Genomic DNA, 21,854 nt, shown 5'->3' with positions numbered 1-21,854 from the left:
CCTTCCTCAAATGTGAAGCCCATCTCTATCCTCTTTTTGTGATAGGCAGACCACATCCTTATATGCAGAGTGAACTGGCTGGTTCTTGGTAACTTTGCACCCTGAACATACACACACACACACACACACATCCATTCTTTGTGCTTTCTTGCCTCCGCATCTTTCACAGGTTCATAAGATTTAGAGCTAGAATGGACTCATCTAGTCTCTCCTCTTCATTTTACAGGCAAAGAAACTGAGGCCCAGAGATGAAATGACGTGCACCAAGAGATACAGCTATTAACAGCATAGTGGGAATCAAACCTATGTCTTTGACTCCAAACCCCATGCTCTTTTTACTCCAACATCTTGCTTTTCAAGATAAGAAGGTGCCTCTGTTCATCTCACTCCTCATGCTTGGAATGTCCTCCCTCTTCACTGGCTGAATTCCTGACCCTCATTTAAGGCTCACCTCAAAGGCTATCTCCTTCAGCAAGTTGTCTTTGATTTCCTCTGTCAGTGACTACTTTTCCCTTGGGACTTCACATAGCATTTTGCACTATTTAATTCACATATTGTATATTTTAAACTTGCAGTCAGGAGACCTGGGTTTGAGATCCAGTTCTCACACTTATTTGCTGTGTGGCCCTAGGCAAGTCATAACCTCTCTGATCCTCAATTTTTCACAGTTGTAACTTTGTGATAATAAATAAAATTTGCATTACCCACTTCATGGGGAAAGTGCTTTATAAAACCCTGAAGCACTACATTATTATTATTATTAAAATGCTAACTTTGATATTCAGTTGTATCAACAGTCCATCAAATTGGTCAACGGTAGAGCTTAGAAGGACGTTGCATATGGATAGTAAGCTAGTTCCAGAATTTAATAGGAGACTGCACTTGGCAAATTGTATAGTGTTTTCAACTATCCTACGCAGCCTGCTGAAACAAAAGAAAAAACCTCATCTTTTTAACATTGGTATTTTTCCAGTGATATTTTATGGATATGAATTATGCAATACTTTAATCTCTTTTAAAAAATTAATTAAATTTTATTTTTTGCTATCAACAAAAGTCCTCCTTTTCTCTCCCTCCCTGCCTTCCTCCCTTTTTTCCACCAGGAAAGCAAGAAAAGCAAAACTCTTGTCACAAACATGTATAATCAAGTAAAACAAATTTCCACATTAGCCATGTCAAAAAAATATGTTTCACCCTGAACTCTGAGTCCATCATCTCTGTCAGGAGGTGGGTAGCATGTTTCATCACGAGTCCTCTGAAATCATGACTGGTCATTGCATTGATTACTTACTAGGTCTTTCAAAGTTGTTTGTCTTTGCAATATTGCTTTATTTAAAAAAAATTAATAGTATTTTATTTTTTCCAATTACATATAAAGACAATTCTCGACATTAATTTTTTGAAAGACTTTGAGTTCCAAATTTTTCTCCCTCCCTCCCTACCCTTCCCCCTTTCTGAGATGGCAGGCAATCTGATATAGGTTTTGCATGTGCAATCATGTAAAACATATTTTCACATTAGTCATGTTGTAAAAGAAGAAATAGACCAAAAGGAAAAAAAACCACTAACCCTTCCTCCCCCCACCCCAGTGAAAATAGCGTGCTTCAGTCTGTATTCAGACTTCATCAGTTCTTTTTCTGGTTGTGGATAGCATTTTCCATCATGAGTCGTCTAGAATTGTCTCAGATCATTATATTACTGAGAAGAGCTAAGTCAATCATAGTTGACCATCGCACAATGTTACTGTTACTCTGTACAATTTTACAATATTATTGTTTGTAATCTCTGGGCCTTAAATGCTCTCTAATATAGGTTCTAGCTCTTACAATCAATATTGCAATCAATATTCTTACTGTAATCTCTGAAGAGTCTAACTTTCCTATGAATGATAGAGAGATGTAGTATGGGTGGAAGACTGTAGTGTGTTACCCATGATGATTTGCATTCAACAAGCAGAAGAAAAAATTTTATCCAGGATATACATGATCAGAAAAGGAAGTGGGTTTGTCATGTAGTGAGTGCAAGATGGTAACAGATGGATGACCTCAGTGCTACTCTGGTAAAAGACCTTGAGGAAGGCCTCTGCTCCACTGGACCCTCTATGGAGTAAGAGACTTGGGTCTATCCTGCCCATTCCTGTCAAAGTGATTTTCCTTAAGTCTAAGATTTGACTCTTAAACAACTCCACTGGGTCCCTATTGTCTCTAGGATAAAATGTAAAGTCCTGTTTAATTTTTAAAACTCCTCACAACCTGACTTCCATCTTCACTGGACATTACTCTCTTTCCCACACACTGTAATGCAGCCAAGGTCTCTCTCTCTCTTCTTCACAGATGACATTACTTCTCCTATCTCCATGTCTTTGTGCTGGTCATTCCCCATGCCTGGAATTTGTTCCTTCATCCATCTGACTTCATCCTTTTCCTTCATCAGCACCATCTTCTACATGAAGCCTTTCCCAATCTCTCCCTTTCTACTGCCTTCTCTCTCAAATTGCCTTATATTTAACTATTTTGTATTTATTTGAATTTATTCTCATATTTATCATCTATGCCCTTATTATGCACTTGTTGTCTTCCTCATTTGAATGGACATTTTTTGTGAATAGAGATTATGCTGTTCTTTGTACTTGTAGCCCCCACCTAGCACAATACTGAGAGTATAGTAGGTGCTTTAAAATATTTTTAGTTTTTAAATTCTGAACTTACACATAAAAAAGAACATTTCCACATGTACAGCAGAACGAAAAGGAGGATTGTATAGGAAATTATGAATATTTCATACTAGTTGCTTTAAAAAAAGATAAATAATAAATTCAACTTATTACTTTTAAAACTTTCCTGCTTGTCTGCTTTCTTTTGTTCTTCCTTCTGTTTTCTTCTGTTCATTAAAAAAGTGTCCAAATGTCCTTCTGTTTTGGGGGGCTATTACTGTTGCTATTCTCTTTTCTCCCCTTTTTCATCCTCTAACTAAAAATAGAGAAAAAAACCTCCCTTATAATAAATAAGCAGAGTCAAGCAGATGCACACGGTGGCTATGTCTAAAAATGAAGGTATCTTTCTGTACCTTGAGTCTATCACACCTTTGTTGGGAGGTGAATAACATGCTTCATCCTAGGTCCTCTTTAGGCATGGTAGGTCAATTGTTGTTGGGGTCATTTTCAGTTGTGTCCAACTCTTTGTTATCCCATTTTGGGGTTTTCTTGGCAAAGATGCTGGAGTACTTTGGTATTTCCCTTCTCCAACTCATTTTACAGATGAGGAAACTGAGGTAAATAGTGTTAGTTGCTCAGGGTCACCCAGCTAGTAAGTGTTTGAGGCTGGATTTGAACTCAGGAAGATGAGTTTTCCTGACTCAAGGCCCAGTGCTCTGTGTAATATAGGTTACACACACTACCTAGCTGCTTGGGGTAGGTCAATGGTAGATGATTAATAAATTATCACTGATTCACTAAAAAAAAAATCACATAGAATGAGGAGTGGGAAAGATATGATTTGAACCATCAGAGGGTGTAACCACATTAAGGACATTATGAATCCATTGAAATACTGTTGTACATAATGACTATTTTTTTTTGGTTTTGAATTTTTATTTTTTTCTCAATTACATGTAAACAAAAATATTTAACGTTAATTTTTTAAAGTTTTAATTCCAAATTCTCTCCCTCCCTCTCCTCCCTTCCCTGAGAAGGCCATAATGACTATTATTTATGTGTCTTATTCCCCTTTTAGATAGTAAAGGTCCATGAGGTCAGAGACTATGTCTTATTTAAACTTTGCGTCTCCCTCAGCACCTAGCACAGAGCTCTCTACATAGTAAGCATTTAATAAATTTTGGCTGAACTGAGTTAAACTCATTCTACTTATCTTAATTTAGAATCCAAACCTTCCTGGAATTTGTGCATAATTTGGGGACTTCTCTTGGTATGTCAGAGCACAGGTGGCTATTTTTCCTGCAGACAACAGTTTTAATACCTTTAGCAAGATAGAGGTTTTTCTCCTTTCTCCTCCCCAGATAATCAGATGGAGAACTTAGTTTACTTTTTCAAATTCCCTGTTTTCAGTTCTGCTTACTTCTTCCTCCACATGTAGGGGCCAGAAGTGGCAGGTTATGGTATCATATAGGCTTATCTATGTGTGAAGTAGTAGTGTGAAGCCAGCAACTGATTGCCTTTTTCCAATCAGAAGGGAGTTCTGATGGGTTAGATTTCAGCTGGCAGAGAGGAAGATGAGGAGGAAGAAGGTGAGGAATAGGAGTAGGAGCACGGAGAAAGCCCTGAGCAAATGATAAGATTCCTGGAAAGAGTCTGGGGCCAATGACTGGTCCAGTTTGGTCTGGAGCATAGAGTATGTGGAGAGTAGTATGAGATGGTTTAAAGTTATATTACAAAGAGTCTTTCAGGGTGATTTAAATCCATTGACTTTTCCTGAAATTCAGGAGATCTCCTGAGTTCTCTTAGGAAAATTCAGAAAACTTCGTGATAGAAAAACTCTAGTAATTCATACTCTTGACTCTTTGTTCCTTTGACTTTTAGGAGGAGAGTGAAACATCCGTCAACAACTTCCTCCTCACAGAGAGATTCCATGCCTTTTGGTGAATGCTATAGGACGCAGGCCTGCTGTTATGCTACGCTGTCAAGCCCATTTCTCGAAATGTCACATTAGCAAAACCCAGTGGTAATCACTGTGGTATAGAATTCTCACATTGGACTTTTAAAGGGCTAATGTGAAAGGAAAGGTTGAACTCCTACTGCTCTATGTAGGAAGCCTTTATTTATTTATTTTGGTGGTAGGGCAAAATCACATGAAATATGCAGAAAAGCCCAGAATAACCAGAAGTCAGAAGTGGGATGCTGCTTGCTAGCATCCTACCCATTCACTGGGTGACACATCCTATCCCAGGTTTCGATTGTGCTTCTCTGATCATGGCATGGTGACTCACTCATCCCCATAGTTCCTGGATTATCAAACCACAGTAATATTGAATAAATGGTGGGTAAGGGGCAGCTAGGTAGAGCAGTGGATAGAGCACTGGACCTGGAGTCAGGAAGACTTGAGGTCAAATCTGACCTCAGACACTTACTAGCTGTGTGATCCTGGGCAAATCACCTAACCCTGTCTCAGTTTCCTCCTCTGTAAAGTGGGCCAGAGAAGGAAATGGCAAACCCTTCCAGTATTTTTGCCAAGAAAACCCCAAATGGGGTCATGAAGAGTTGGACACAGCTGAACAACAAATAACTAGACTGCACGTAACAAGTTTCTTGTAAACCAAACTTAAGGATAAAACAATAAAGAAAAGGCTAGAGGCATTTTGACCTGCAACACTTGGGATGAAGTTGTTTCCATGTAATTTGCTGTAATGACTCTCTTGACACAATTCCTAAGGAATGGACTTCCTGGAATTCACTCCTTCCTTAGCTCTACCTCCTAGACTTCCTACTTTCCTTTGAGACTCAGCTCAAGCATTGTCTTCTCTGTGAAACAGGACCTCCCACTTCCCACATCCTAGCCCAGATACAGGGCCAGGGGCCCAGTAGGAGCAGGCATTGAAGGGAGCTTTTCCTTCTAACCTTTTTGTCAATGTTCTTTTCCCCCTTTCTCCATCCCCACCCCTTTGGGACAGAAATAATAGTTCCTGATCTACTCTAATCCTTGGACGTACTGTTCTCTTCAAAATGGTAGGGGACCCTTCCCCCAGCATATGCTTGCCTGGAAGGCATGGTCATTTATGGATGAACAAGGAGTTGAGCTACAGTCCTGGTATGCTGGTGGGCCAAAGGGTCTTACCATCTGTAATGTTACTATGATGCTCTCCCAAACCCTAAGCACCATCATCTGCTTAGTGATGCAACTTAAAGACTCTTGACACTTACCCTGCAGGTGAAGACCACTAGTCTTTCCAAATGGCCTGCAGCCAAATCCTTCCATGTGTATTATTTCTTTCATTTAGAATGTGAACTCCTAGGATGCTGGGACTATCTTAATTTTCTATTTGTATTCCCAGCAATTAGCATAATTCTTGCCAGATAGTAAGTCCTTAAAAATGCTTTTTCAGTCATCTATTCAAGTCTTTTCTGATCATCCAGATGCTAATGCCTTCCTCCTCCAAATCCCCTTGTATCTATTTTGCACATAACTTGTATGTACTTCTATAAGCACTTGTTGTTGTTGTCCTATTAGAAAGCAAGCTCCTTGAGGGTAGGTACTGTTTCACTTGTTCTTTGTACTCCAAAAGCCTAAAACAGTGCCTGGAATATAGTGGTACTTAATAAATACACAGTGGTGTTTAATAAATGCTTTTTGATTGATTGACTTAAGCAGGAATAGCTTACTGAGCCAGCTCCAGCATGGGTCTATACTGAACTGATACTCTGGACAGCTCTGAAGTCTGTCCTCAGCACGGAGCTCCAGGCCTGCATTTCCAACTGCCTGATTTCCCACCAGCAGCTCAAACTCGGCATGTCCAAAACTAAACTTATCATCTTCCTCCCCAGGGTGGCTCTCTCTTCTAACTTACCTACTTATACTGATGGTGCTAATTCCTTAATCATTCTCCTGTTCATTCTTCTAATCACTCATGCGCAAACACTTCAAATGGTCGATTACTCCTAAATGTCAGGGGTTCATGATCACTACCTTGGGCACAGCAGAGAGAAGAGAAGAAGGCTCAAGTGTATAGCTGTCACTGACCTCGTGACACAGAACCATCAATGTTCAACCCTCAAATAGCATAGTATAGGGGAAAGTATTGGATGTGGGGTTGAAACATAAATAATTTTCATAAAGTGCTTTTGACCATGCCCTGTTCCCATTCAGATTTCTTTTCTTCTCACTGTCTACTGAATTGTAGGGTAGTTGGGCCCATTTGGACTTGTTAAAGTGGCAGAAAACCATAATATTCCCATAGGAGTATTTGGGCTTACTGGATAAAGCAAAGCCTTGGTGAAAGTAGTGGGAGCAATAATAAAAACAACTCACCTTTATGTAATATTTTGTGTTTCATAAGGCTCTTTTCTCATAACAACCCTGTGAAGTAGTGGGAGCATTATTATCAGTATTCTATAAATAGAAATTCTATAAATTATAAAGCTCTGAGAGGTTTGCCTGTGTTCCTACAGCTATTAAATGTCAGAGCTGGCACTCAAACCCGAGTCTTTCAGTCCCCGTCTAATGATCTGTCCACTGCCTCAAGCCAAAGGCAATGGTGTTAGGGAAGGGGGAATTTAGTTGGCTCTCCTCTCCTCCCCTTACTCAGCGTTTCTGTCAGGGAGGCAAAGTAGCAACAGAATATTCAGGAATAGAGATGACTGGGAAGCAATGGGAGATTGTCCATGGGGAAGGGCTGTGAAATGACCGATGATGCACAGGGATGAAAGGAGGATGGGAGAGGAAGCCATGTTTTTGTTCCTTTGGTATTGGCCATCCTCTCTCTCACCTCTATTGCTTTTTTCTACCTACTCTCTTTCCTCCTTTTCTTCCTTCTCTCTCCTCCCATTCCTCCCCCTCACTGTCCTTCCTCTCTCTCATTTTTCCCTCTCCTTCCATCTCTCTTTCTCTTCTCTTTTTCTTTCTTCTTCCTTCTTTCCCTCCCTCTTCTCTTCACAAGTCAGGAAATTTGGCTCATTATATTCTTTGAACCATAAACCTTGCTTTCTCTGGGCAAGTGAGTTCTTAACAGGCGGTTGATGAGAATCCATTTTATTGTTCAAATTTGCTCCTTGATAACTCACCCTTTCTCTTTGCCAATTTACTTCAGCTACTTGTTCTAAAACTGATCTCACTGACTTCTGTATGGGAGAATATAGATGAGTAAAATAATTTGTGAGAGCAGTCATCTTACAAGGAGGCTTCAGAATCCATACCTCTTGATGGACAAACATCCAAGCCTTAGGTTTCGTGTCTATAACACATTTGCTAAAATACTTCTGCATGAAGTGCAGATAAATATTATACAGTAGCAGATGCCAGAGAATGACTGCATGTTAGTGCTTAGACATCACCTATCCAAATCTTTCATTTATCAGATTAGAAAACTTATGAGTCTGTGACTTACCTATGGTCATGCAGCTAGTAAGTAAGAGACCTAGAACATGAACCCAGGGCTTTTTTGGCTATGAGTCCCTCACTCTTTCCCCTAACCCATGCTGGCTCTTTGTTTTTTTTTTTTTTGCAAACCAACTAAGCTCAAGAACAGTGAATTCACTCTTTTCCCCAAAGTGTAGGATTCTGATCAATTGGCAAATGCTTAATTTCTAGGAGTTGAATAGGACAGTAATTCAAAAAGAATTTCAGGTGGTTAAATTTAGGGAGTTGAAAAAATCCAATCTCTAAATAGCCTTTGACTGTGGGGCTGAAGCACTTCACTTGATTGGGAAATTGATGTATTTTCAATCACTTTAAGGATATGACATTTTGTTCCTCTGAGGCAGCAAGTACGTGTAGCTGGGATGTCCACTACAAATGGACAGTGAGCCAGGCCCACAATGGAACGAGAAGAGAGTGGACTGAATCGCCTTTGGGAAATTACTGAGAGCTTTTAGCAACCCTTGCTGAAACAAGGGCCCAACTTTTTTTTAACATCAATATTCTTCTTGTGATGATGTATGGTTGTGAGTCATCGAACAAATACCACAATCTACAAAGACCTGAAGGTGAGGATTACACCCACCATGCTCCTCTCCGTTGCCTTTTAGCTGATCCTCAATTTTGATTTTCAGAGATTGCAGTGTTAGATGACTTGCAGCCTTATACTACCAGTGGAAAAAATACTGCATTAAAAAGATAGGTCTTTCTTTCAAGGAGATATTTAGGCCTGGTAAAAGCTCTAGAAGGTTTCCCAAAGGCAATCCAGCCTACTCTTTTGTTCATTAGTGGGTCAATCTCCATTTATAGGATTTGGCCAATAAAACCAGTCAATGAATATTTATTAAGCACCTAATATTTGCCAGGCAGGCTAGATATATACTTATGGATGAACATCAGAGGGTATCCATTCAACTGCCTGTACAATGGACATTTTGTGAAATCCACTTGGGTTTTCCTGTGTGGATAATTAGGTTAACCTTCTTGGAGCCATTGTGGATCTTATTTAATAGGCTCTGGACTTGATGCAATCAACAAACATCTACAAACAGAAGTAGCTAGATGACCTCATTATCAATGGAGAGTTTCTCCTTGACTTGGACTCTGTGCTGTTTCTCCTCCACAAAGTGATGAATACTTGTCTAGAGCATACATCTGATTGGTTTCCCTGCCTCAGTTCTCTTCCCACTGCTGTCTCAGCTCTCTCTCCACTCCAGCCCATCCTTCATTTAGCTATCAGAGTAATTTTCCTAAAACGCAGGTCTGGCCATGTCAATACTTTCCCTCCAACCACTTAATAAACTCCAGTGGCTCCATATTGCCTCCAGGATCAAATGTAAAATTCTCTGGTTGGTGTTTAAAGCTTTTCATAATCTTACTCTTTCCAATCTTTCCATTCTTCTTACCCCTTACTTGCTGCCATATATTCTATAATCCAATGACATATTAGTGTCCTGGTTGTATCTTCGAATATGACACTCCATTTCCCTACTCACCCAATTTTTCATGGCCATATCACATTCTTGGAATTCTCTCCCTAGTCACCTTAGTCTCCCAGCTTCCCTGGCTGTCTTCAAGAGTCACCTCAAATCTCACTTTTTGCAGGAGAACATTGGTTCTTATTACTTATTACCTGGATAACCCTAGGCAGGTCAGATCACTTGTCTGGGTTTCTGCTTCCTCATCTTAATCATTCAGTTAGTCAACCAAAACCACTTATTAATTATCAGCTATGGTCTAGGCACTATGCTATGCTCTGGGTATCCCAATTTAGAAGTGACAATATTCTCTGCCCTCAAGGAGCTTATAATGTAACTAGAAGATTTACATGTGTGGGCACATACAAAAGAGATTAAAGGTGTTTTTGGTGAGAAAGAATTAGCAGCTGGAGAGAATCAGGCAAGATGTCATGCAGAAGATGGTGCTTGAGCTGAGCCTTGAGGGAAACAAGGGATGCTGAGATGATACAGAGGGGAGGATAGAGTGTATTCCAGGCATGAGGGACTCAGTGCAAAGATACTGAGGCAGGACATTGAATACTGTGTATAAGTAATAGCAAGAAGGCCAATCAGGCTGGACCTCAGTCTTTGTAGAGGGAAGAAGTGTAGGTAGATAGGAAAGGTAGGTTGGGACCAAGTTGCCAAGAGCTTTAAAAATGTCAAACAATGGCATTTATACATGATTCTAGATTCTAGAGGAGTTTATTGGGTAGAGGAGTGATGGTCAGATTTGTGTTTTAGGAAAATCAGTTTGGTGGCTGTATGAAGAGTGGACTGGAGAGGGGAGCTACATGAGGGAGGGAGAATAATTGGGTGGTTGTTAGAATAATCGAGGCAAAAAGTGATGAGAACTTAAACTAGGTTGTGGCTGTGTGAATGGAGAGAAGCGATCATATGCTACAGATACTGTGGGGTAAAAATGACAAGATTTGGCAATTGCTTTGTTACTTGGGTTGATTTTGTTTAGTCGTCTCACTCATGTCCAACTCTTCATGACCCCATTTGGGGTTTTCTTGGCAAAGATATTGCAATGGTTTCCCATTTCTTTCTCTAGCTCATTTTGTAGATAAGGAAATTGAGGTAAACAGGGTTAAGTGACTTGCCCAGGGTCACACAGCTAGTAAGTGTCTGAGGTCGAATTTGAATGCATGAAGATGAGTCTTGCTGACTTCAGGCCTGGCGCTCTCTCCACTGTGCCACTGTGAGGTGAATGAGCTCTCAAATGGGAATAATGATAAACTATTGTGTCACAAGGTTGTTGTAAAGAGCAAATGAGATAATATGCAAGAGTGTATCTTGTAACTTAAAGCCCCTAAATGAATGTGAGTATTTATTATTGTTTTATCCCCTCCTCTCCCTTGTTAATCCACCTTTGCTTTGAAAAAAGAGAGGGCTGGGGCAGCTAGGTGGTGTAGTGCATAGAGCTCCAGCCTTGGAGTCAGGAGGACCTGAGTTCAAATCTGGCCTCAGGCACTTGACACTTACTAGCTGTGTGAACCTGGGCAAGTCAATTAACCCTAATTGCCTCACCAAAAAGCAAAAAAAAAAAAAAAAAAAAAAGAGGGCCTTAGGGAAGACCTGCTCTCTATTCCTCTACATTCTCAGTGTAGGATCATAGATCTAAGGTCAAAAAAGGCCTTAGAGGTCATCTAGTCCAGTCCCCTTATTTTACAGATGAAGAAACTGAGACCAGGGAGGTTATACGACATGCAAGATCATACAGGCAGTAAGAGGCACAAACAAGATTTGAACTCGGGTCTGGTGATTCCAAGTGTGGTATTCTTTCTACTACACTACATTTAAGGCTATTTCAGTGTCCGTACATTTATATAGTATCTGTTATGGACAGTGGGGCCTCAGCCTGGGCTCCACTGTCACTTTTGCTTTCTAGGTCCTATTAGATAATCTATGCTCCATTATGCCCCAAAACGCTGGACTTGGAGTTAGGAGGCTTGGGCTCAGACATTGGCTCTGACACTTGTTACCTATGTGATGGTAGTCTCTTATGTGACCTTGCAGTTTTAATTTTCCTCATCTGAAAAAGAGTATAATGATATTTAAGCTACCTACCACACAGGGTTGTTGTAAGAAAAGTATCTTGTAAACCTTAACATGCCCCACCTCCTTGCCATGGTGGTAATACTGAATCTTAGCCTCTCTGGTATTGTTGTTTTATCAAACAGTTAGTCAGTTAGTCAATAAGCATTTATTAAGTGCTTACTGTGTACCTGGCACTGTGCTAAGTGTTGTAGGAAAGGAAAAGAAGGGGGTGGTAGAATGAATGAAGGGTGATTTATAATTCTTGATAGAATAGTTCCTGGTACATCCTAGGTGTTTAATTGACTGACTGGTAATAGACACCAGCCAGAGATCAGGGAAGTCATCAGGTCTAAGGGACACTACTTATCTGAGATAAGAACAGAGTCCAAATCAGAATTTAAGGGAGCATAAGACCTAGCCAGGACAGTCTGGGAGCTAGGGTATGTTGGAAAATTAAAACCCAAGAGGCGGACATAGAAATGGGAAGCCAGGGGTGAGGCAGGCTGTTTCAAGCCAGGAAGGTCTTCACAGGAGCAGGAAGAAAACTATTGAGAGCATCTGGCAAAACGACCCCATGAGCTTTGCCATTTCACGACAGCAGAGTCTACCTCACCAAAACCTACTCGGATGTCTTAGCCCGGTTCTGGCTCCGTGCACTTTCTGTGCCAATGAGCTGCTGGGCTCTCCCGGTAGGGTGTCCACATGACACATGGGTTCTGCAAGGGGAAGTGGCAGTAACATCCTTGAAGATGAGGGGGCACTCCTTCTTGCCAAAGCTAACCTCTTCTTGTGCCCTTGACTCCATCTTCTCTCATCTCATTTGAGTCTTGTTTCATTCATCATCCTCCCTCTTGCCTTTTCCATCTTCCCTTCCATACTGACTCCTTCGCCCTGCCTATAAACAAGCCTTGCTCAGATCTCTCTCCTGCCCTAAAGCTGCCTTCATTTGACCCTGTAACTCTTCAAGCTATTGTCCTCTCTTTCTCCACACCTTAACTGCCAAACTTCCAGGAAACATAATCTATACCAGGGGTGGGGAACCTGCAGCCTGGAGGCCATATGTGGCCCTCTAGGTCCTCAAGTGCGGCCCTTTGACTGAATCCAAACTTCACAGAACAAATCTCCTTCATAGAAGGATTTTTATTAAATTTGGACTCAGTCAAAAGGCCATACCTGAGGACCTCGAAGGTCATAAGTGGCCTCAAGGTCACAGGTTCTCCACCGCTGGTCTATACTCATTACCTCCCTGACTTTACCAGCCACTCACTCTTCAAATCTGTGCAAAGTGGCTCCTTTCATCCTCACGCTACTGAAACTGATCTGAATTGCCAGATCCAATGGACTCTCCTCAATTTCTATATTTTTCTGAAATATCTGGCCCTGCTGACCAACCAATAATTCAATCAACAAACATTTATTAAGCATTTGTGTGCACTGTGCTGGGCGCTAGGGATACAAAGAAAAAAAAGAAATAGTTCTTGCCCTCAAGAAGCTTCCGTTCTATTAGGGTGAACAAAAAATATACACATATAAATAAATACAATTTTTTTTTTTGGTTTTGGTCTAGATCTATAACTTCATTAGTGTAGGAAACTCCCAAGTGAGGGGGATTCCCTCTAGCAATGCAGATGGATAATTTATTTGCAATTTAGAATTTTAAGAGTTGTTTGGAGGCATTGAGAGGATAACTTTCCCAGAGTCCTACAGCCAATAGGGGTCAGAAACTTGATTCCAGGACTTTCTGACTCTGAGGCTGGCCCTCTATCCATTAGGCCATGATGCCTCTCATATACTTTCTAATGTGAGAGAAAAAAGTTGTTTGAAAAGACCAAAGTAGTTACTTTGTAGTTACTGACCTACTTAAATGAACAACAACAAAAATTGTACAGAAAACGGAAACACTATGCTTAGCAGTTATTCCCATCTTTCCAATCACATTATAAACATTCTAGTTCAAACCCTCATCTTTTTCTTGCCTGTACTACTGCAAAAACCTCCTAACTTTTCTTTCTGTCTCTAGTCTATCTTTCTCCAATCCATCCTTCATTCAACTGCCCAAATAATCTTAATGTATTACACTTATCATCAGCTCTGTACTGCATTTGGTATAAAAGTATCAGTAATAATACCAGTATAGTCTAGGTCTATGTTCTTTCCAGCCTAATCTCATATATCCCTTTCACACTCTTCATTTCTGCCAAATCACATTACTTTCTGTTTTCTAGTCTCGTGCTGTTTACTCACATCTAAAAATGGACTCCTTCACTTCAAAACCTGATTCAAAACCCACCTTTCGGGGCAACTAGGTGGCACAGTAAATAGAGCACTGGCCCTGGATTCAGGAGTCTCTAAGTTCAAATCCGGCTTCAGACACAACGCTTACTAGCTGTGTGACCCTGGGCAAGTCACTTAACCCCATTGCCTAGCAAAAAAAAAAAAAAACACCTTTCTTATGAAGCCCTACTTGTCCCTCTCTTTCCTTCTACTCCCAGTGAAAGTGATCATTCTGTCCTCAAATTTCTTATTGCAGTTTACATAGACTTCTGCTTTGTATGTATCATAATCTCTTCTGTATCCAAGTTATTTGTGTACATCTTTCCCTCAGTAATGTCTTATTCTGAGACTTCATCCCGGAGTGGAGGACAAGCTGCGTTACCAAGGGTTAAGCCAATAGGAAGTAACTTCCAGTAGGTTCTGCCATTTTTTTGGTCTCTTTTTTTTTTTTTTGCTAGGCAATGGGGTTAAGTAACTTGCCCAAGGTCACACAGCTAGAAAGTATCTGAGGCCAGATTTTAACTCAGGTCCTCCTGACTTCAGGGCCAATGCCCTAACCACTGTGTCATCTAGCTACCTCAGGTTCTGCCATTTTAGAAAGACTCTGAGTACAGTGTCAGTGTCAGACTCAGTTTGGTGTCTAAGGATCAAATTAGCTAAAGACTTACCCCCAGTGGGTTGGCCCACCAGGTGATAAACTGTTTGTCCATCCAATGAAACAAATGAAAATACAAATCAGTTCTTACATCTTATGCGGCCCCTTTCTGCATCCATGTAATGGTGGTGGAGAAGTGCATCAAAAAGGCAGATGATGCTAAGAATTCTGCAGTTCTTAAATGGTCTGTAAATGGTAGTCTAACTATAGATACTTTAGATGTGAGATCTTTGGCTAAGGGCCAATAAATTGACATAGTATGGGAAGAGCTGTACTACACCAATATTGATGTATTCATGATAATTGGAGCTAGAGGACAAAAGGAGGTTACAGATGAATGGAAAGTTGGTCCTTAGGTTCTTCTTGAAGAGGCAAACAGGGATTGGAAAATTGATTTCATCATATACCCAAAGGCAAAAGTAAAAATAATTTCATGGAGCATTATATCATCTCACTTTGAAGTCTACAAGGTAAGAATTAGTAAAAAGATGACCAGAAAGGTATTTGCCACCTATGAGCCAACATATGTTGCAGAAGTGGAGAAGTTCCACAAAAGCTCAGCCACACTCACCGAACTAAATCAACATATACTTTGATCCTTGGTGTCTTCAGTGAAAGGGTGTATACAAGAGAAGATGGTAAAAATTATGTTGGAAAATACGTGTCAGATCTGAGAAATGAGAGGGAGGCCAAAGTTTTGTAGACTATTTAGAAGACTTATTCCTATATATCATGAACACCATCTTCTAGTGGTGTTCTACCACCTAGGGAGGTATTAGAAATGGTAAAGATCACATACAATGGCATTGACCATATCTTGCAGACAAAAAATGACTAGTTAGTGATCTGGGGGTCATATAAAAATCAGTGGTCTGTCAAAGACCATTGATTAGAAAGGTCAAAATCACATCCAATCAGAAGGCTAAGGATAAGAGAATGACACTGTAAAAAATTACAGTATCTTCATCCTTACCTATCCAAATGATCTGTGAAGGATGAAAAGTGGGAGGTGGAAAAAGGCCGATATATTTATTCACCTTTATTGTCACTATTTCTTAAAAAAAAAAACATCTTAACTGATATAAAGCAGTTTCCATAATGAGGAAGCCAAAAGAACCTCAATGCTGCCTAAGCCAGAAAACACCTGATCTTTTTGCCAAGCCAAGAGACCAGTTTAGAACACAAATTCATTTGTAAAATACTATGGAGGAGGATGGTTGAGGATTACAAATGGTATCACATCAGAAAACAGCAAAAAAGCAGTGGAAATAAAAAGAAGTCTATGAAAAGCTTAGTGTCGGTCTCAGCTGAGTCAATCAATCAATGAGCATTCCTTAAGTTCCTACTATGTGTCAGACCCTATTTAGGTGCTGGGGAATACAGATATAATGAGTGAAATAATCCCTAACCATAAGTAGCCGTATCACCTCAAAAGCATTCACAGATGAAATTGCTAGGAGGTACTATGTTTCACCAAAATTATTCTTTATATCTTAAACATGGCCAATCAACGTGAAAAAGAATTCTTGACTGGACATAATAAAAAAGGATTTTTGAAAATTACTAAGAATCAGATTAATTCAATTCTTCAAGGGTTTTACTATGTGCTGGGCAGCATACTAAAAAGCAGAGACATCACTTTTCGACAAGGGTCTGTATAGTCAAAGCTATGGTTTTTCTAGTAGCAATACATGGCTGTGAGAGTTGGACTACGAGAGAAACTGAGTGCTGCAGAATCGACTCTTGAACTGTGGTGCTGGAAAAGACTTTTGAGAGTTCCTTGGACACCAAGGAGATCAAATCAGTCACTACTTAAAGAAATCAGTTCAGACTGTTCACTGGAAGGTCAAATACTGAAGCTGAAACTTAAATACTTTGGCCACATAATAAGAAGACAGAGCTCATTGGCAAAGACTCTGATATTGGAAAGATTGAAGGCAGAAGGAAAAGGGGACAACAGAGGAGGAGATGGATAGATAGTGTCCTGGAATCAATGAACATGAGCCTGGATAGACTTTGGGAGACTGTGAAGGATGCTATGATCCATGGGGTCATGAAGAAATGGACATTGCTGAACGACAACAGGCATTGTGCTAGGTATACAGAATACAAAGACCAAAATGAAATAGTCCCTGCCTTACAAGGAGTTTTTAGGGGAAAAGAATGTTTGTAGGAAATGAATAAAAATTAGGGTCCAATTAGTTCATCAGATACTGGGAAATCCCTCCCCCAAAATCTACTCTAATGCCTAATTATGGCATGGAGCCCAAATGACCTGGGGTTAAAGGAGTGGGTGGTATAGAAATGGAGATGTCAGCTACTTTAAAAAAAGTTTGTTAGTGAAAGGGAGGAGAGACATGAGATAATAGTTCTGAGGTGAAGAAGAACCAAAGAAAGGTTTTAGAGAGTAGTGGGGAGACTGGAGAATGCCTGTAGGCAATTAGGAGATTTAGAGGGAGAGACTCAAGATGAATGAGAGTGAGGATGTTTGCTAGAGCAATGTCCTCTAGGAGGCAGAAGATATGATCTAGGGCACAGGATTAGGGATTAATCTTCTCAAGGAGTGAGGCTTCCTCTTTTCCTGACAGGAGTGAAGGAAGAGAGAATGAGTGAAGGATGTGGAAAGTAATCTCTTTGAGGGCAGTATCTGTTGACTTGTTTTGTTTTTTGGTCTTTGTATCTTCAGAGCCTAGCATTGGCACATAGTAGGCATGTTAAAAAAATCTGGTTGATTTGAATCAAACTGAAGAAAGATGGTGAGGAGTTTTGAAATGTGGAGGCAGGAAGCTAGAGCAGTTCATGATGGATGGCCTTGATCTTCTCAGTAAAGTAGGAGTACAAGTCATCTGCTGTGAGTGTGGAGAGTGGGGGAGTAGAGAAGGAAGGAAAAGATATGGAACAGAGCAAAAGGTTTGCAGCATGAGGGTTCATTAGAGGTTATGTAACATGCATTTGGAGTGAATGGAATCAGTTCCATTTCAACAGCTCTGGCAATGCTCAGCAGCCCAGAAGTGGGATTGTCCCTTGTTTAATGCGCTGTTACTTGCCTGGGACCAAACTATTAGAATTTGCACCTCTGACCTAGCCTCTAAGTAACTCCTTCTCAGACCCGGTTGTAGCTCCTGGACTTGATTCTCCTATTTCAGACTCCACCTGCTATCTCTGGCTCCCTCAACTCCATGGCATCTCACCTGCCTGGTTCTAGATTGCCTATTGTTTGTGCCATGATGCTGAGCCCTACCTGTACATAAATTCCTCAGACCTCTCTCCTGTCCCCAAATAGGAAAAGTTCAATCAGTGCTATGGCTCCAGCTCAGTTGCAGTCCTTAATCAACACTGATCTCGACCCAATATCTGAGGAGAACAGTAAAACAACTAAAAATTGAGTAAATACTAGTGGCTACAACAGAAAAGAACAAATAATAAATTAATGAATTAGATTTTATTTAACGTTTTTGTCAACAAAGCTAACAGCTTTATGTAAGATAGTCTGTCTTGATGCAAGAATAAAGTTAGGTAAAGATCTAATCTGGGGAGTTTCCTAATTGATTTGAAGAGTTTACCCCAATGGAGGTCTTTATTTGAGACCTTTGATTATGTGTATCTCTCCTCCTGCAGGGGTGGAGAACCTGCAACCTCAAGGTCACATGTCACCCTCTAGGTCCTCAAGTTCAGCCTTTTGACTGAATCCAAATTTTACAGAACAAATCCCCTTAATAAAAGGATTTGTTCTGTAAAACTTGGACTAAGTCAAAAGACAGGACCCAAGGACCTAGAAGGCCACGTGTGGCCTCAAGGCTGCAGGTTCCTGTAGAGGGTGCAGATACTTCATTGGTGCCTCAGTTGTGGGTCAGGATTTTAGTAGACTTGGGGCAGTTTTTGTTTACCTCACCCTCTCATCTCCCCCAACACAGACATCCTAACAACAAGGGCTAAAGTAGGACACTATGGAGCAGACTATGAGAAATTTGAGTTAACTCTGCACCCAAGTAGATAGACTTGAAATCTAGCTAGACAAGGAGCATATAAGGACCATTCTATAATTCCATCAGAGAACTTTTGAGATCACCCCCACCTCCAACTTCCTTATAGTGGCTTTTTTAAATCTTTTTTTTGTCTTTGTGATTGCATTTATATTAAAGTAATTGTTTCCCCTGAACTTTAGGGTTTCAAGTGGTCCTTTGAACTGGATGAGGAAATAATTCTTGGGGCAGCTTTGGCAAGAGGAACAAAAACATTTTCTGATTAAGCCTCAGTGGGGCTTGATGAGGTGAATTATTTGACTTGAACTCTTGGGAGAACATGATTTTGTGGGAGGAGCCTTTCCTTTTCAGAGTAGTGTTCACTCTTGGAGGACTCTGGGCTTCTTTTTTGCCTTTTCCCTTCCATCTTTCTTCTAGAAAGGTTTTAAGAGCACAGCAGGCAGTGGTGGGATTTCTGTCTTTCCATGAGGCAGAAGCACATGGGAGCAACATATGCTCATCTAAGCTGACAGGGGTATTGGTTGCCTTTTGAATATTCTTTTTCCCTTTCTGAACATTGGTCAGAGACCAGAGACCTGAAAGTGTGTTTTCCTGGACCAGGATATGGTAGCAGCCAGGGTAGTGATGGAATATCTTGGAGAAGGACATAGAAACTTTGTGTATTTATCCATGTGGCTGGAGAAGAGAGGTCATGGACAATGTCATTTCTGAATCTCTGCCTACTCATTAGAGGAGGGGGGTTTCCTGGGGTTTCCTGGGCTTCATGATCCCAGGCTCTAGCCTTCTAAGCCTGGCCAGCACTAGCTTTGAAGTTTGTCTCCAATTTGAGATGCGGGATTTGATATTATAGTAAAAAAAAAAAAAAGGGAATTTCCTGAGCAGTGTGCTGGTTAGAGAATATTGCTCATATGGTCCCTGAAGCTGGAAAAGTAGCAATGGACAAAAGACACACAACACGGAGACACAAAAGACTCCATTTTGCTGTCTATTACTGTAGATTATTTGGACAGTGCAGGTGTAATGGGAAGCAGGATTGCTGCAACAGCCCTCAGTTGTATTTCACTTCTAGGGAAGCTCAAGCCATCAGAAAGTCTCTTTGGAGTATAAAAGGTGGGGGAGAGGAGAGGAGAGGAGAGGAGAGGAGAGGAGAGGAGAGAGAGAGAGAGAGAGAGAGAGAGAGAGAGAGAGAGAGAGAGAGATTCTTTTACATTTTATGTGAGATGAAATAGATTGTGTTGTACCTGATACCATTATTACCTTGAGTTCTTATATGGGAGATGAAGACTCTGTTATCCACATTTATGGAGACATGAGTTTTACTAAATAAAAACTGTTTTTCCAGGTAAACTGTGGGTGGGGCATAATAAAACAAAGAGAAAATGACCTTTTAGGGTATCCTCCCAAACTGGACCAGGCTGTGGGAGCCCAAAGACTGGGATTGATGGGCCATGGGTGTAGCCCAGGTAGTCAACTAGTTTTGGGTAGCTGAAATGTTTTAAGTTCCAGAAATGTTATATTTCATACAGAGGTCTAGAACGAGCAAAACTGGCTCTTTCCCTGCTGCCTATGAACATGCTTAAGTCTGCCCTATTCTGATTAAAATAATTTTACTTGACTCTGCCATCCCTCAAGCTTGCATCATAAATCTATTTCACCACCAAACTCCTAGAAATCATTTTCTATACTTGATGCCACTGATTCTTCATTACCTACTCATTTCTCAACCATTTGATCGCTCCTTCCTCCTGTATACTTTTCTGTGGCACTATTCTTCCCTGGTCCTTCTACCTGTTTGACTCTTGTTTGGTGGCTATCCCATCACCCATCTCTTGTCCCCTAAGCTTAGGTTTCTCTCTGGTTTTACTCTCTCTCTCTCTCCTTATTCTATGTTTTCTCCTTTAGTGATCTCATCAGTACCCATGAGTTCAATAATTTATCTCTATGTTGATGAAATATATATGTCATATATATATACACACGTTTTTATATTCACACGTAGTTTAATTTACTAATTTTCTTCTTTACTTCAACCATTAGTTTGTGCTAGCTCTTTAAATATTATTATATACTTAATAACTAAAGATGAAATATGTTTTATTCACTTTCTGAATGTAAGCTCTTTGAGGGTAAGAACTTATCTAAACTTTGTAATTCTATCTGTGCTGAGTCTAGTTTACTGTATATGGTAGGCACCAAACAAATATTGCTTGAGTTTGAACTTCACCATAAGTATTATTGCAAATTACCGATGAAAACAAAAATCCATGACTGAAAATTTGTGAGTTCATCTTTGTGCAAATTTCCTTTACTCTATATTGTAAGGTTACCAATGTGATCAACCTAGTATTTTATTTGGAATGCCAATTCTTTCAATGTGCATGAGGTTTTAGTGCCTTATTTCATTAAACAGGATATAAGAGGAATTCAGTTTGTTCATTTGTATCTGGATGTGCTGTTTTAAGCCCAAAGACATACAATTCCATTTGATTTAAATTCTCTAAAAAAGGTTGTTTACATTCATTCCTATGACCAGTTTCTTAAATCATTGATGAAAGCATAGAAGCCCCTGTGAACTATATGCAAATATATGGCATTAATAATATTTGCATCTCATTTATTCTTTCCTTTTTTTCCTTCTCTCCTTCTCAAAACAGCCTACATTTATACTTGAGAGTCACAATGGAGTAAAAGGAAATAATTTATATGCAGGTATGCTGGAAACATTTGTTTAATGACCACGCACAGCTGTGTTTGGCTGAATTATAATACTAGAATCTATTAGCTGTGAAGACTTGGAAAAGGAACATTGCCATGTCTTGTTTTGGGAACAGAGATAGAGAGCAACTGGATGTAAGACAGTGTCTGAGATGAAATATTGGAGTGGTATTAGGACTGGTATTCATAAAGTGTCAGAGCTAGAACCTTAGAGATCAGTGAGGTCAGGTGATATATATTTACAGATGAGAGATCGGAGGCCTAGAGAGATTCCATGACTTGTCCAAGGTTAACCAGATAGTTAGTGGCAGTGTAGGATTTGAACTGATGCTTCATGACTCCTGGTTCTGTGATCTCTACTGTTTCTGTATTTTAAGAGTCCTTAATCAATGAGACCTCCCAAAGTTATAACTTCCCTTCCCCACCATGGTGGTAGGGCAGACTCTTCATCCTTTAAGATCTTCATAGGAGAATACAGAAGTTCCTTTACAGCTAACGTGGCAATGCATTTCTTCCTCAAGTAACCCAACTTAGGAACTGAGAAGTTTTAAAGTGGTGTCTGATACTAATCAATTGACAAACTTTTATTAAGCACCTACCATGTGCC

The 21,854-nt window shown here is 40.2% G+C and overlaps 1 protein-coding gene across 1 annotated transcript in view; it reads right to left on the bottom strand.

Annotated features, from left to right (window-relative positions):
- GABBR2 (gamma-aminobutyric acid type B receptor subunit 2) overlaps nucleotides 1-21,854 on the bottom strand; it is a 790,497-nt gene that overhangs the window by 180,467 nt on the left and 588,176 nt on the right. The window lies entirely within an intron of this gene.

Source organism: Vombatus ursinus, unplaced genomic scaffold (genome assembly GCF_900497805.2).
Source record: "Vombatus ursinus unplaced genomic scaffold, bare-nosed wombat genome assembly UNPS02014807.1, whole genome shotgun sequence".
NCBI classification, from domain to species: Eukaryota; Metazoa; Chordata; class Mammalia; order Diprotodontia; family Vombatidae; genus Vombatus; species Vombatus ursinus.
The sequence above is the reverse complement of the archived record's forward strand: the minus strand, read 5'-3'. Positions and strand labels throughout refer to the sequence as shown.